The sequence below is a fragment of the Panulirus ornatus genome, chromosome 5 (assembly GCF_036320965.1).
Source record: "Panulirus ornatus isolate Po-2019 chromosome 5, ASM3632096v1, whole genome shotgun sequence".
NCBI lineage: Eukaryota > Metazoa > Arthropoda > Malacostraca > Decapoda > Palinuridae > Panulirus > Panulirus ornatus.
Genome location: NC_092228.1, coordinates 10,740,762 through 10,754,785, shown reverse-complemented (window position 1 = coordinate 10,754,785; position 14,024 = coordinate 10,740,762). Strand labels below are relative to the sequence as shown.

The following is a 14,024-nucleotide window of genomic DNA, read 5'->3' as shown; positions in this document are numbered from 1 at the left end:
TGGTGGTGGTAGTGGCGACGATTCGCCCTTAAGTGGTGGTAGTGGCGACGATTCGCCCATAGTGTTAGAGCTGGTAGTGGCGGTAATGTAGGAGAAGACGTCACATCACATGAATGTTCCCCGACAGCCACCAGTTTCAAGAAAGGGGAGAAAAAAAAAAGCAAAAGGAAAAGAAAAGAAGAAAATATGTTAGTGTGTTTGGTTTAGAAAAAAAAAAAAAGAAAGAGATGGCTCCCGCTCACTCTCACTGGCCCGGCAGTCCTTCTCCCTCCCACACTCTGGATCACACTCGAGGAAATACCAATACGATCGGAGTGTGCATGCGTTTGTGTGAACACACACACACACACACACACACACACACGCCACTCGCTCTGACCCTAGACCTCCTCCTTCCTCCCTCATGTAGCGCGGCGGGAACTCCAGCACATCACTGCGACGCGCCAGGTCGTGTTGGCCCGGTACCTTCCTGCCTACGAGTCTCAAATTTTTTAGCTGTTGATTTGAAGAAAAAGAAATGTTTTAATTAAAGATGTTACATTTTTCTCGTATGATTTTTTTAAAGATACGTTTGATTAACTGATGTTTTAATTTAAAAAGCTGTTACGACATTTTTTCTCATTTTTTTTAGTACATTTAATTAATTGATGTTTTGATTATAGCTGTTACGACATTTTTTCTCGTATTATTATTTTAGATACATTTAATTAACTGATGTTTTAATTAAAGCTGTTACATTTTTTCTCGTATGATTTTTTTAAGTACATTTGATTAACTGATGTTTTATTATGACTTTTCATATGTTATTTTATTAATTGAATGTTTTCTGTAGATCTTCTTTTTTTCCTCGATGTATGACTCCAATACTTTATTCGTGGAACAATTGTTTTGTGTATTTGACTAGTCTCGCCTTCCGTTTTCTTTTATGGTTTCGTATTTACGAGGTATAGCTGAATATTCTTTGGATGATTTCCCACTGTTTCGTTTTCTGTGTTTCCCGCTAACTCAAAACGTTAATTTTATTTATTTTTTTTTTTTGTTTTATTTAATTACTCATGATGGGCTTAGAGCTGTGTGTGTGTGTGTGTGTGTGTGTGTGTGTGTGTGTGTGTGTGTGTGTGTGTGTGTGTGTGTGCACAGAAGTCCACATCAAGGCAGGGCCTATTTGAAATAAAAGCGGTTAAAGAAAGGGGGAAAAAAGAAAGAAGAGACAAGGTAGAATATTTACAGATTTTCCGGGGAAATTGAAAAACCTGTCCTTCAAAAATTGCCAGGTCGTATACAGTTGCTGTGGGAAAGACAAGAGAGAGGGTTGAGAGTTCCAAAGCCTCGATGTGTAAGAAATATATAGTTCTCTCTCTCTCTCTCTCTCTCTCTCTCTCTCTCTCTCTCTCTCTCTCTCTCTCTCTCTCACACACACACACACACACACACACACACACACACACACACACACACATACGCGCACGCACGCACACATGCGCGCGCAGACTACTTCCATAAATGACTCTTGTCTTATATCCTGTTGTTCAGTCCTTACGTCACAGGAATTAGCATTTATATCGTGTAAGTAATTATGTCATGACATTTTGTTTGCTCTACTTAGACCTCCTGTGTGTCCGACGGTACGACACCTTCTTGGGTCAGAGGTCACGCCATTATACCCAAGGGTCGTCAAGTCGTATGCAAAAGGGTCGTAACTTCATAGTCAAGTGTCATACCGTCGTACTCAAGGCTCGTAACGTAGTCGTACTCAAGTGTCATGCTTAATGATCAGACTAGATACTTGCATTGGCTTATGATTCGTAGTGACACCCAGATGTCATGTAAGCATTGCAAGCTTTATCTCGGTCCTTTAAGCCTTAATGAATATTATTCCCTCCCCCTCTTCTTTTTTTTTCCCACTTACAACCTCTTCTCCACTTCCTAACCCCAGTCATGTGTACAGCTGGATTTTCTTGTAACTTTTTTCTCGCCTCGTGTTCGATGGTGATTATTCCCTTCGTTTGTAGGTCCTCATGTGTTGTTTAAGCGCCCACCGACACTGTGTTCCCCACCTCGCCACCATATTCTCCCGTCGTAGTTACCACAAGCTGGCTATCACTTACCAGACGTGTGTGTGTGTGTGTGTGTGTGTGTGTGTGTGTAGACGCGGATGTAGCGACGAGAGAGGAATGAGCGGGAGGGTCATCGTTCTTGCTTGGAGGAGCGGCGCTGCCTCCGTGGTGGCTGGTGGTTTGAGGGAGTGACTGTCTTGCATGCCACGTCGGCTGGTCGGGCCTGCCTGTGTGTATACAGATCCCAGGGTGGACCTAACTCCTGAACGTCCCGTAAGGGTTGACTTCTCTCTCTCCCTAAGGGTGACCAGTAGACATCCCCTGGTACAACCAGCTGATCATCTGCTTTACTGTCCCACTTTAGGTGTCGTAATTAGCCATTTACGTTCTCTGGGGGGAGAGAGGAGGGTCGTGATGCACCTCCCCTTAAGTTGCCCTGGAGTGACCGGAGTGATGATGACCTGGGGTGACCTACCTTCCTTCTCTTCCCTAACATGCCCTTACCCCTTGCGGTGACCCCACGTCGTATGACGGAACCCCCTTTACGTCACACCCTCCCGTCGTAACATACGTCTCAAGTGTTATTACACATCCCCACCGCGCTCCCCTCCGTGGCATTGCCGTCTTGAGTGACATACCGTACCCGGCCACGGGATAGCGCACCTCACTCCTCCCTCCGCTGCCAACCCCCAACTCCCCCACTAGCGGACGTCGTGGTGGTCATCGGCAGCATTCCCCGAGGGGCATTATGTATACGGATATAGGATGGGGAGGTTGGGGGATGGGGGAATGGGCCCCTTGGGTCTTGGGGAGATGGTGGTGGTGTTGCGAGTCAGGTGAAAGCACACATTGTTTACCGGCCTGGCCGCTCAGTTTATCCGAGTGCCGCGCCCCTGGCAAAGGTAAACAAACGGACTGTGTTGGACCTTGCCCCGGGGCGTCCGGCTCGAGCGCATTACAAGACTGAGATTGTGGGCGCCGCCCGCGCGCCCCTCTCTCCCAAAGGCCTCCCTCCGTCACCACCCCACCCCCTCACACACCCACTCCCTCCTTCCCTCCTACTTCGTATCACTCCAACAACATTCCCGACCGTGATTCTCGATTAGAACGGAGGCGCATTTGTAGTATAATTGGCATGCGGAATTTTTTTTTTTTTCCTAGGAGAAATATTAGCATGCCAGCGGGTGCAGCTAGAGTGGCTGCTTTGAAGTCTTTGTTTATTGATGTGTATGTGTGAGTGTGTGTGTGTGTGTGTGTGTGTGTGTGTGTGTGTGTGTGTGTATGTGTGTGTGTCTGCTTCTGTATTTGAGTATGTATGTGCCTGTGTGGGTATATTTGTGAGTGTGATTATATATATATATATATATATATATATATATATATATATATATATATATATATATATATATATATATATATATATTTCTAAGGCTCAGTCCTCTGTTCTTAACGCTACCTCGCTAACGCGGGAAATGGCGAATATGTATGGAAAAGATATATATATATATATATATATATATATATATATATATATATATATATATATATATATATATATACACACACACACACACACACACACACACACACACACACACACACACACACACACACACGTGTATGTGAGTGCCTGTGAGTGAGTGAGGGAGGGAGAGAGTGAGAGGTGGAGTGTGGCACTGAGGGTAAGGTAGCCTGGGCAGGTTTGAGGCTGTCAGTGTGGTAGAGTGGTCCGGCGGCGGTGCACGTCGCGCCAAGCAGCCCCTCCTCCCCTCCTGACTTGCCTCAGTGTGTGTATGCGCGCGCGCGAACCCTGTGCTCTTGCAGCGGCCAGGGGGCAAAAGTGGTCTTCCAGGAGGTAGGGAGGTCAGAAATAGCAAATACTCAGGTGCGTGACTGAAGGACCGCCCCTCGTGGCCCGAAAAAAAAAGAAAGAAAATATTAGTGTGAAAAGTTTCTTCAGTGGATGAAGATAGTGCCATTAGTGTGTGTTGCCCGGGAGATGTGTGGGTGCAGGGCAGCCGTGGTGGTGCTACTTTGAGCCACTGAACGTATGGGTACGACCCTCGGGTGTGGTGGCCATCAGACTCGAGGGTCGTCCTGGAAGGGGGAAGCAGTCGTCATCAGCTGGACAGACTTGAGGAGCTAACGGGATATACACAGAGCCGGCATAGAACTGATGCGGTTTAGTGCGTGTACAAGTTCATTAACTTGGGAGTCCCTCTGGTTACTTTGATGTGCATAAGTAATGTGGTGATAAGTACAGTGCTTCGGTCGGTGACTGACGCCTCCACAGGTGCACTGCGTCAGTCCTTAATCGAAGCCGTGTCGTCGGTGGGGACACCTGGGTCCCGTGGTATCAATGGGGGAGTGTTGTTGCTATCGGTGTGGCAGTGGTGGCGGTGGTGGTGAGTGGGTTTTACCCAGGGTGTAACACACGGGTCAGGACACCAGGGGAGACCCTGTGGTAATAAATGGTTCGTTAGCACTCGCTCACCTTTTCGTGTAGTGCGATGTGGCAGTTGGGTATACCATGGCAGGATTGTGGACGGCCAGGTGGACTGAATTGTGGAGAAGGAGATTGTGAAAGGGGGGCGGGCAGTGATGAGTGGCAAAACGGCAGAGGAAATGGTAGCTTAGATCGGTGATGGTTCAGTGTATGGTGGCCCAGGTAGTTGTTGGTATAGCGGAAGGTAGTTGGTGGTTGAGGTTGGTAGATGGTGGTGAAGTGGTTACGACGGAGAGGTTGGTGATGCAAGTAGGAGGATTGGTGCAGGAGGAAGGAGTACTTGAGGTTGTGATGGTGCAGGTTGAGGAGGGAGGTGGTGCTGGGGTAGAATTGGGTGGTGGGTAGAAGTGGTGGTGCATGTGGGTTGTTGGAGCACGTAGGAGGGACATGGTGGGTAGTGAAAACGATGGTGTCCGCGGAGTAACGATGATACACGCAGGAATGGAGGAGTGATAGTTCGATGGTTGCGTCGTTGGAAGCAGTGGTGGAGATAGTAGTGGTGCAGATGCTCAGTGGTGGCGAAGGTAAGGGGCAATGTTGGAGCTGATGATGATGGTGATTGGGGGAGAACTAGTGTAGTTTTAGTGGTGCAATATGTAACCGATGACTCAGGCTTGTCGCGATAGGCGGGTCGAAGTTCGCCCGTTAAAGGTCCATATTTTTTTTCTTAACCCGACGTGAAATGAATGACGGCAGAGCTGTGGACGCCACGTCCGGACAGGCCGTGAACGCCAAGGACGAACGGAAGCACTGTGTAGACCCTCAAGACGGATAACCCCAGTGGACCTTGATTAAGGACAGAAATGTGTGACCGACAGGGACAGACACACTCTGGGCTCTACCTAAGTACGGACGACGCACGGACTTTTAAGGACGACGCCAGCGGACGTGGGCCGAGTGCGTACTCCCTGGACGGGAGTGCCGGCAAACTGATCGCCTGCGTTGCGCGGACCTTCCGCCTCGCGGGCTTGTCGAACCACTTGAGCGATGACGGGCCTCTCATCGCCTGGCCTGGCTCTCCCACTGTGTTGACTTTGATCTCATGAACACCGTCAGCGCGCGTTTTCCTGATGTGCTCCGGCTGAACTCGCTCGACTCCGACAGTACGGCCTAGCCCCTTGAGGGTCTGGTCAAGGGCAAGGCCATCGTACCCCCAAAAGGGTTGTCGCATCGTAGGGCTCAAGAGGATTTCAGTCCCCCACTGCCCAGGGACAACCCTCCTTTCCTCTTGCCATAATGCGTGTAACCTCCCCTCCTTTTTTTCTTTTTTTTTAGGAAAATAAGAGACTTCCAAAGAATTATTATTTTTTGTATGTATTTAGTTGTGTAAGATATATATACTTGAGCGATGGGGTCACTGTTTCATCGACATTGTCTTCCTAAACTGCAGTAGGCGATGGAGAGGCTCATGAGCAGAGTGGGACCCATTTTCTGTGATTCTCCTCTCAGAAAGCCTTGTGTCCTGTCGGCCGTTTTCTGTGTCAGTAGCAGAGAGAACGTCAAGACATATCAGAACCCGTTCTTCGATTTCATGTGGTCGTTTTCTTTTTTTCGCGAAACTACCCTTGAAACGCTTAATTCTTTTGACGCGAAAATTTAAGTGATGCACTCAGTAGGTTGATGCCTTATCGTTCTGAATCGACTCTCTCTCTCTCTCTCTCTCTCTCTCTCTCTCTCTCTCTCTCTCTCTCTCTCTCTCTCTCTCTCTCTCTCTCTCGATGTTTATTAGGTGTTAACTGGACTCCGTTTGCTCGAGGTCACACCACTCTGCGGAGTCCCTGAAAAAAAAAGGGGGGAGGGAGGTCCTGGGTTCGAGTCCTCGTCGTGGCAGTCGGTCCACAGTCACCCCAGCTAGCTGTTCGTCCCCCTACCCCAAGGGCTTGTCGATGAATTGGGTATACCTGGCTGAAAGGAAGGTTGCCAAGCCTTTATAATCTCGCTACCTGCTTGTAGTTCCTGCATTGCCTGTGGAGAAGGGATGAAGGGGAGACGTAGACACAACACGTGAATCTTCCTTTTGTTGTGTGTTCGCCACATTCCTCTGATGTGCCCGTAGAACAAAATACACTGTTGGTTTGGTTATGGGATGTTTATGGCTCGTCCTGCCGTCTCCTAGCTGGCTCTTCCGTGTGTGTGTGTGTGTGTGTGTGTGTGTGTGTGTGTGTGTGTGTGTGTGTGATTGCATGTCTCTCTCCCATAAAATTTTCCTTCAGCCATATTAGTCCTGCAAGGTATTTTTTTTTAAGGTCAGATCACCTCACTTGTAGTACCTTGGGTCTGTGTATCCATGCATTTCTCTCTCTCTCTCTCTCTCTCTCTCTCTCTCTCTCTCTCTCTCTCTCTCTCTCTCTCTCTCTCTCTCTCTCTCTCTCTCTCTCTCTCTCTCTCTCTCTCTCTCTCTCTCGCCATAAGCCCCCAGAGCACTGTTTACGTTGGTACACCAGGCACTCACCCCGTGACTAATGGCACTGGGCCAGTCCTGATTACACTCCTCCTCTTGTGTCCCCAGTAAGTTGAACTGAATGATAACCCACAATCAATTCTCTGCTGAAGCCCCCCCGCCCCGCCCCGTCCCGTCCCTCTTTGGTTCTTTTCAGGGGCTCGCTCGGCGTGTAAGTTTAGGTTCAGGGTCGTGAGTCGTTAACAGGTATATTGTTAGTAATTCTTCCTGTAGTGTGTTTTATATAGTAGTAGTAGTAGTCGTCGCAGTAGTAGTAGTAGTCGTAGAAGTAGTAGTAGTAGTAGTAGTAGTAGTAGTAGTAGTAGTAGTAGTAGTAGTAGTCGTAGTAGTAGAAGTAGTAGTAGTAGTAGTCGTAATCGTAGTAGTAGTAGTAGAAGTAGTAGTAGTAGTAGTAGTAGTAGTAGTAGTAGTAGTAGTAGTAGTCGTCGTAATCGTAGTAGTAGTCGTAGAAGTAGTAGTAGTAGTAGTAGTCGTAATCGTAGTAGTAGAAGTAGTAGTAGTAGTAGTCGTAATCGTAGTAGTAGTAGTAGTAGAAGTAGTAGTAGTAGTAGTAGTAGTAGTAGTAGTAGTAGTAGTAGTAGTAGTAGTAGTCGTAATCGTAGTAGTAGTCGTAGAAGTAGCAGTAGTACGCAGGTATATTGAGAACTTTATCATTAGCTGAGGTAGACGTGTCTTCGTCCATGGGTAAGCTTTGATCACACATTGTTGAAATTAGGGCCTGTGTGTTTGCAGTTATATATATATATTTTTTTGTCAAGTAAGTTATTGGGAAAACTAAAGTAGTTTTATAGGCTTTTTTTTTTCAAATAGTTTTTGAAATAGGGGTGTAGTTTTAGGCAGATGTTGAATAAGGAGTTAGTTTTTTTTTCTAGAGATATTATTGCTGAGTTATTTGAAGTATTCACAGTTCGTGTGACCAAGACCGTGTTTACAGAGCGGAGCGGAGGAGGAGGTTCTTCTGCTGGCCTTGAGGAGAGGCGGGTTCGACCCTCGGGGTTGCTCAATAGTCTCCCAAACATTTCCAAAAAAATTGGGAAGGGAAAGATGGAGGAAGTGTTGCTTCAGTTGCCAACCCGATTTTGCGACGTGGAACTATCAGTGATTTAAAGTCACGTTACATTATCGTTGTAAGAGCAATATCGCTTATTATTTTCGTTGCGATGGTATGCCGTAGTTACGGTGTTTCGGGAACGCTGGTTCAAGCAGCCGGGTTTTGATTAGGATGTGCTGTCCACTGTGTTTAACTGGGGTTTTCGTTTTTCGTTGTAATGTTACGATTATCCGTTCGTTAGGTATTCGTTGATATGACGGTATATTTAGTTGAGTTCGTCGGTTCGTTAGGTATTCGCTGTTATATTTCGTTACTCTCTTCCGTTATTTGTTATAGTTCCTGACTGTGTACATTCGTTAAGTCGATGTTCTGCCCATTTGTTTGGTTCCGCTGTTATGAAGTTTCGTTACTCACATCATTCGTTAGGTATCGCCTGTTACGAATTTTTTGGTTACCTTGTCCGTTCGTTAGGTATACGCTGTCATAATTCGTTACTCCGTCCATTCGTTAGGTATCACCCGTTACATTATTTCGTTAACCCATCCGTTCGGTACGTAACCGTTACTTTGATATCTTGTCATTTTTCGCCATTCGTTGGGTATCCTGCAATACTGTGTACTTCGTTACTTCCTCCATTCGTTAAGCATCCGATATTGTCGTATCGTTAATGTATTCTCTCGTTAAGTGTCCCCTTTTTGTATTACGTTACTCCCTCCGTTCGTTAGGTATCCGTTAGTTTATATAGTTTCATGTAACGACAATGCAGTTGGTTAATGATTGTACTGTAAAAAAAGAAATATCATAAGTACCTTAAATTTGATTCGATCATTATTTTTTTTCGTTTATATAGACATTCAGAAAAAAAAATTGAGGTATGAGGAGGGACGAATGACGTGGGTCTCCGCGGAGCAGACGAGGGACGTGGGTCTCCGCGGTGCAGACGAGGGAGGTGGGTCTCGGCGGTGCAGACGAGGGAGGTGGGTCTCGGCGGTGCAGACGAGGGAGGTGGGTCTCGGCGGTGCAGACGAGGGACGTGGGTCTCGGCGGTGCAGACGAGGGAGGTGGGTCTCCGTGGTGCAGACGAGGACCGCCTCTCATGTTTCTTGAGTAATGGATACATTGTGCCGGGATTGGCTGGGGTGTCATCACGTCATCTGCGGTGCTCGGTTTCGAACCTCTCACCTCCCTTCCCTCCCTCCCTCCCTCCCTCCCTCTCTCTCCCGCCACACGTGCTTTCGAAGGGCACGGGGAGTGTACATCTGTCTATCTGTCTGTCTGTCTGTCTATATCTATCATTCTATCGTACCTTATATATATATATATATATATATATATATATATATATATATATATATATATATATATATATATATATATATATATATATATACAAACTTTTTATGGTCATTGTGTGTATAGTGCTCTTTGATATTGAGATTATAACGGTCCTCTGACTGGAGTGCACAGAGCACACTGACCGTTTTGAGTGCATAGTGATGTTGGACTTTTGAGTGAATATGACAATTACAGGACCTGAGGGAATGCGAGAGTGTTTTCTACCTTAAGGGAATACGTGGATGGTCTGTCTTATAGGGAGAATACGGTGGTGTCCGACCCATAGGGAATAAGGTAGTGGTAGGCCTTTTGAGTGAACACGTCATGTCGAGAATACGGTTCTTTACACACGGGAGATTTGTTGTCATAACAGGGAAAAATATTTCATACGAACACGGATGTTAGTTTGGCCTGGAAAGTTTACGTTGAAAAGAGAGCGTTCTTTTTCCGTAGGGTATGAAGGTTTATTTGGGGTTGTATGGGGATGCGAGTTTGGGATTTCTGTGGGGATTTTCATCGGGGAATGAGTAGGTTTGTATGGGGTTGTAAAGGGGGGTGGATGGTTTGTCTGGGGTTATATCAGGGGAAGTGATGGAAAGTAGTTTTGGGTTTTCTGGGGAGGGGAATTGAGATTTGTCTCGGGGGTTTGTGTGTGTGAGTGGGCGGAAGGCACTTCCGGGGTTTGTCTGGCGAAGTTGGTGTTTCTGGAGTTATCCGAGGTGAGGGAAGCAGGTTCCTCAGATAGTGCCTGGGGGAGATGGTATACTTCTTGAGGTATCTCGGGAGTGGGCAATAGGTTCCCCAGAGTTCAAGCAGCAACCCACAGGAGGACGAGGCATCAAGTATCAGGTAGAGGAGGGTGTGGAGGGTCGGGGTGTAAGTGGCCTGCCTGGAGATGATGGTGGTGGTGGCGGCGGGAGCGGTACAGGGAGGTAGGCAAGGTACCGGGCGCCGGAGATGAGGGAGGAGGAGGAGGAGGGAATTATAGACGAGTAACGGGAGAGGCGAGGAGGAAAGGAAACAAGTGAAATGGAACAGGAGACTAGAAGCCAGCAGGGTGGGTCGGGAGGCAACGGAAGCATGGAAGGTGGGTGTGGGGTATGGAATAGTCGGACGTTGAGGGAGATGATGGAACGGGTGTGTGGAGGGGAGTTGTAATAGGGAGGTGGGCACTGGATGGGTGTTTTAGGAGGGGGAGAGTACGAAATGAGGGGGGAGGAGGATAGGCATAGCTTTGGGTGTATGGATGGGGAGCCCATGATGGGGTGGGTAGAGGATGGGTGTGTGGATGGGGAGCACATGATGAGGTGGATGTATTTCATGGGTGTGTAGATGGGTAGCACATAATGAAGTAGATGTAGGATAGCGCGTGGATGGGGTGTGTGTGTGTGTGTAAATAACGTACTAGGAATAGGAGAGATATGTGGATGGGGAATAGATGATGGGATGGGTATAGGATAGGTGCATGTGTGGATGGCCAGCACATAATGGGCTGGGTACAGGATAAGTTGCCTGTGTGGATGGGGAATACAGAGTGGATGGGGTTGGTACGGAATACGTGTGTGGTGGCGTGGTGGTACGTAGTACTATAGGTACAAGATGGGTGCTTGGGGAGGCTCCATAGGTACGTAATGGGTGCGATCTGTTGAAGCCAGTGTTGCCGGGTGTGTGTGGGTGTGGGTGTAGTGAGTTTTTTTTTCTGCTGCTGGTACTGTCTATCACTCTGGGGTGTAGGGGGAGTGAGGTAGGTGCAGACAATGGCGTCCACCTCGACGATAACTGACACTGGGTTTGACCAAATGTTGAAGGATCGGGTTAGAGGAGGAGGAGGAGGAGGAGGACCTGCATGATGATGATATATTGTAAAGTGATCGAGTGTACTGTGGGATCGGGGTAATTCTGACTCATTTATATCGTGACATGAGAACATGGGATTTTGCCACGGATTATTATTTTGTTATATGTGTGTGTGTGTGTGTGTGTGTGTGTGTGTGTATGTGTGTGTGTGTGTGTGTGTGTGTGTGTGTGTGTGTAATTCTCCCTTTTTATGTATTTGATTCTTCATTTTTTTATATATATGTGATACTCCCCTTTTTATATGATACGTAGTAAATGTGGTTACGTATTTCTCTCTCTCTCTCTCTCTCTCTCTCTCTCTCTCTCTCTCTCTCTCTCTCTCTCTCTCTCTCTCTCTCATTTACAGCAGCATGTGTGTTGACCCTCTGGTGGACACTGTATTGGTCTGTTCATGTGTGTTGACCTCCCCCAACGTTAGGCCCTTGAGCACGATGTTAACCTTGCCCTTGGTTATGGTGACCTTGGGGCCTTGACCTGACGCTTAAGGATCGGGCCAGAGGCAAGGCCATCGTGCCCAGGGGTCGAGAACCGTCGTACTTGAAGGAGGTCGTCTCTCCCGGGAGGCCCGCTGGCTGAAGGTCGTGCGCCGTTGGCACAGGGAACGGCACCGTTGGGCTCATGGATCGTGCCGTCCTTCCTAAAGATCGTGCTCCGTTTGCTCAGGGAACGTACCGTCGGGATCATGAATCGTACCGTCGTTCCTAAAGATCGTGCTCCGTTTGCTCAGGGAACGTACCGTCGGGATCATGGATCGTACCGTCGTACCTAAAGATCGTGCTCCGTTTGCTCAAGGAACGTACTGCTCATGGATCGCACCGTCGTACCGACAGATCGTGCGCCGTTGGCACAGGGAACGTATCGTCTTCTGCACCTCGCACACCCATACGCACTCACCTCCTTCCCTCTCCCCACATCATCCCCTCCCTCCCTTTGCGGATCCTATAACTCCCCCTCTCTTCCCCTCCCACCCCCCCTCCTCCTCCCCTCGCTCCCCCTTCTCTCCCCACACCCCGGCTAACACCCCACCCCTCCTCTAGTGTGTCACCGTCTCATACACAGCTGGGCAGAAATATCTTGCTATTTGCTCGTAGGGTCGAACTTAAGGGCAGAGTACCCCTGCTGAAGGGTCTTGACTTTGGGTTTACCTCTGTGTGTGTGTGTGTGTGTGGGTGTGTGTGTCTTTTAATAACTGTTGTGGTGAGTGTTCGTTCATCCGTTTTCCTACGCATGACTCTGTCTGAGCGCAGCGGGTCGCCCGTGGTGTGTTGTGGCTGTGGGGGTTGTGAAAGTGCCTTCATTAGCCCTAATATAGAAGCCGACTTTATTAAAAGCCCGTTGGACGCGTGACGTCAGCGTGTTGTTAATACTCAGCTGGCGCTGTTTACCCAGCCTGATAACAGGGCATCTACTCTGTTACTGGAGGGGGCTGGCGTAAAAAATAATCAGAATCCGATTTCGATTTAAATGGCTCTAGCGCGAAGGCCGCCACAGAGGGGACACTGTTATTGAGTTGGACAATAATTAGCCACTGTTTAGCGGCAGCGTGTTTATATATAAATATTCAGTGTCTGCAGTGAGTGCTCATGCTACCCCCCCACCAGTTCATAAATGCCTTTTTACGCTCGTCGTCCGCCGTGGGTATAACGCTATCGGACGCGTTGATGGCCACTAGTGTGGTGGCGGTGGCTGTGACACCTCGGGCTGCTGGAAGATGATCAGTCGGTTTCTTTTAATCTCAGCGTCGCTGTCCACGCCGTCCACCCCATCATCTCTCCCTCCTTCCCTCCCTCCCTCCCTCCCTCCAGAGTCATATTGTCTGACCCGGGTTTATTAAACGGGGGTTGGGTGGCCGACCGTTAAGGCTGGGCTCCGTGACTCGCGACGTCTCGGTTCGAGTTTGACGACGGAGAGGCGTGTTGAGCTCAAGTGCATGACAAGGCTCATGCTGGTACCCTGACTGTTGGGGGGGTGATAGAGAGACAGAGACAGTCAGTGTCTCCTGCCCTGTGTCTCCTCACTATCGCGCCCGGGGGTCGGAGATTTTAAGGGGGGAGGAGAAAAAGGAGGTTGATTTACTGGATTCTTTCTTTTGGTGGTGATGTAATGGTCGTAGGTGGCCGCCGTTCTTTGTGGTCCACGCACCCCGCGCCCTCCCAGGGAGAGCCTCCCTGATTGGCCGAAGGAGCCCCTGATTGGCCGAGGGAGGCCCCCCGATTGCCCGAGGGAACCCTGATCGTGCGGCTTAAGTGACACTGTGGCTGGGAAAAAGAGAAGAAAAATAAAAGACTCACAGGATGCGCGTGCTTGAGAGGAGTGGTGTGTGGGGCAGACGACGGTGGTTAGGAGAGAAGGACGGGTGTGTGTTGGGTAGAGGGGAGGAATGGTGAGGGATGGTCGACTGTGGTTACGATGGATAGAAGGACTGGTCCTGGGGAGGGAAGAGGATGAGATGCGGGCCAAGGAGTAGTGTGGGACGGTGGACTGTGGGTGAGATATAAGGACGGCTGTGTTGGCAGGGGAAGGATTGGTGTGAGGGCTAAGGAATAGCGAGGGACGGTTGGTCGACTGTGGTCAAGAGAGAAAGACGGCATTTGGTGAGGGGGGGGGGAAGGATAGTTTAGGAGACATCAACAGTGAGGTATAGGTGTTGTGTGTTGGGGGAATATTTATGAGAGTCCAAACGTGAGGAGCGAACGTTGACAGGGAAAGAACGTAGTGGGGAAAGGAGCCCAAGTGAAGGATAAGGAAAGATGTTTG

At 48.6% G+C, this 14,024-nt stretch overlaps 1 protein-coding gene across 3 annotated transcripts in view; it reads left to right on the top strand.

Moving 5' to 3' along the window:
- The first annotated feature begins 3,763 nt into the window (after positions 1-3,763).
- Positions 3,764-14,024, top strand: part of LOC139748323 (uncharacterized) — an 18,481-nt gene continuing 8,220 nt past the window's right edge. Inside the window, exon 1 of one of the 3 annotated variants that reach the window (XM_071661366.1) lies at positions 3,764-3,942. The gene's annotated coding sequence lies outside the window, so the exon portion shown is untranslated. The remainder of the gene's footprint in view (positions 3,943-14,024) is intronic. The other 2 variants (XM_071661375.1, XM_071661385.1) reach the window with 2 other exon arrangements.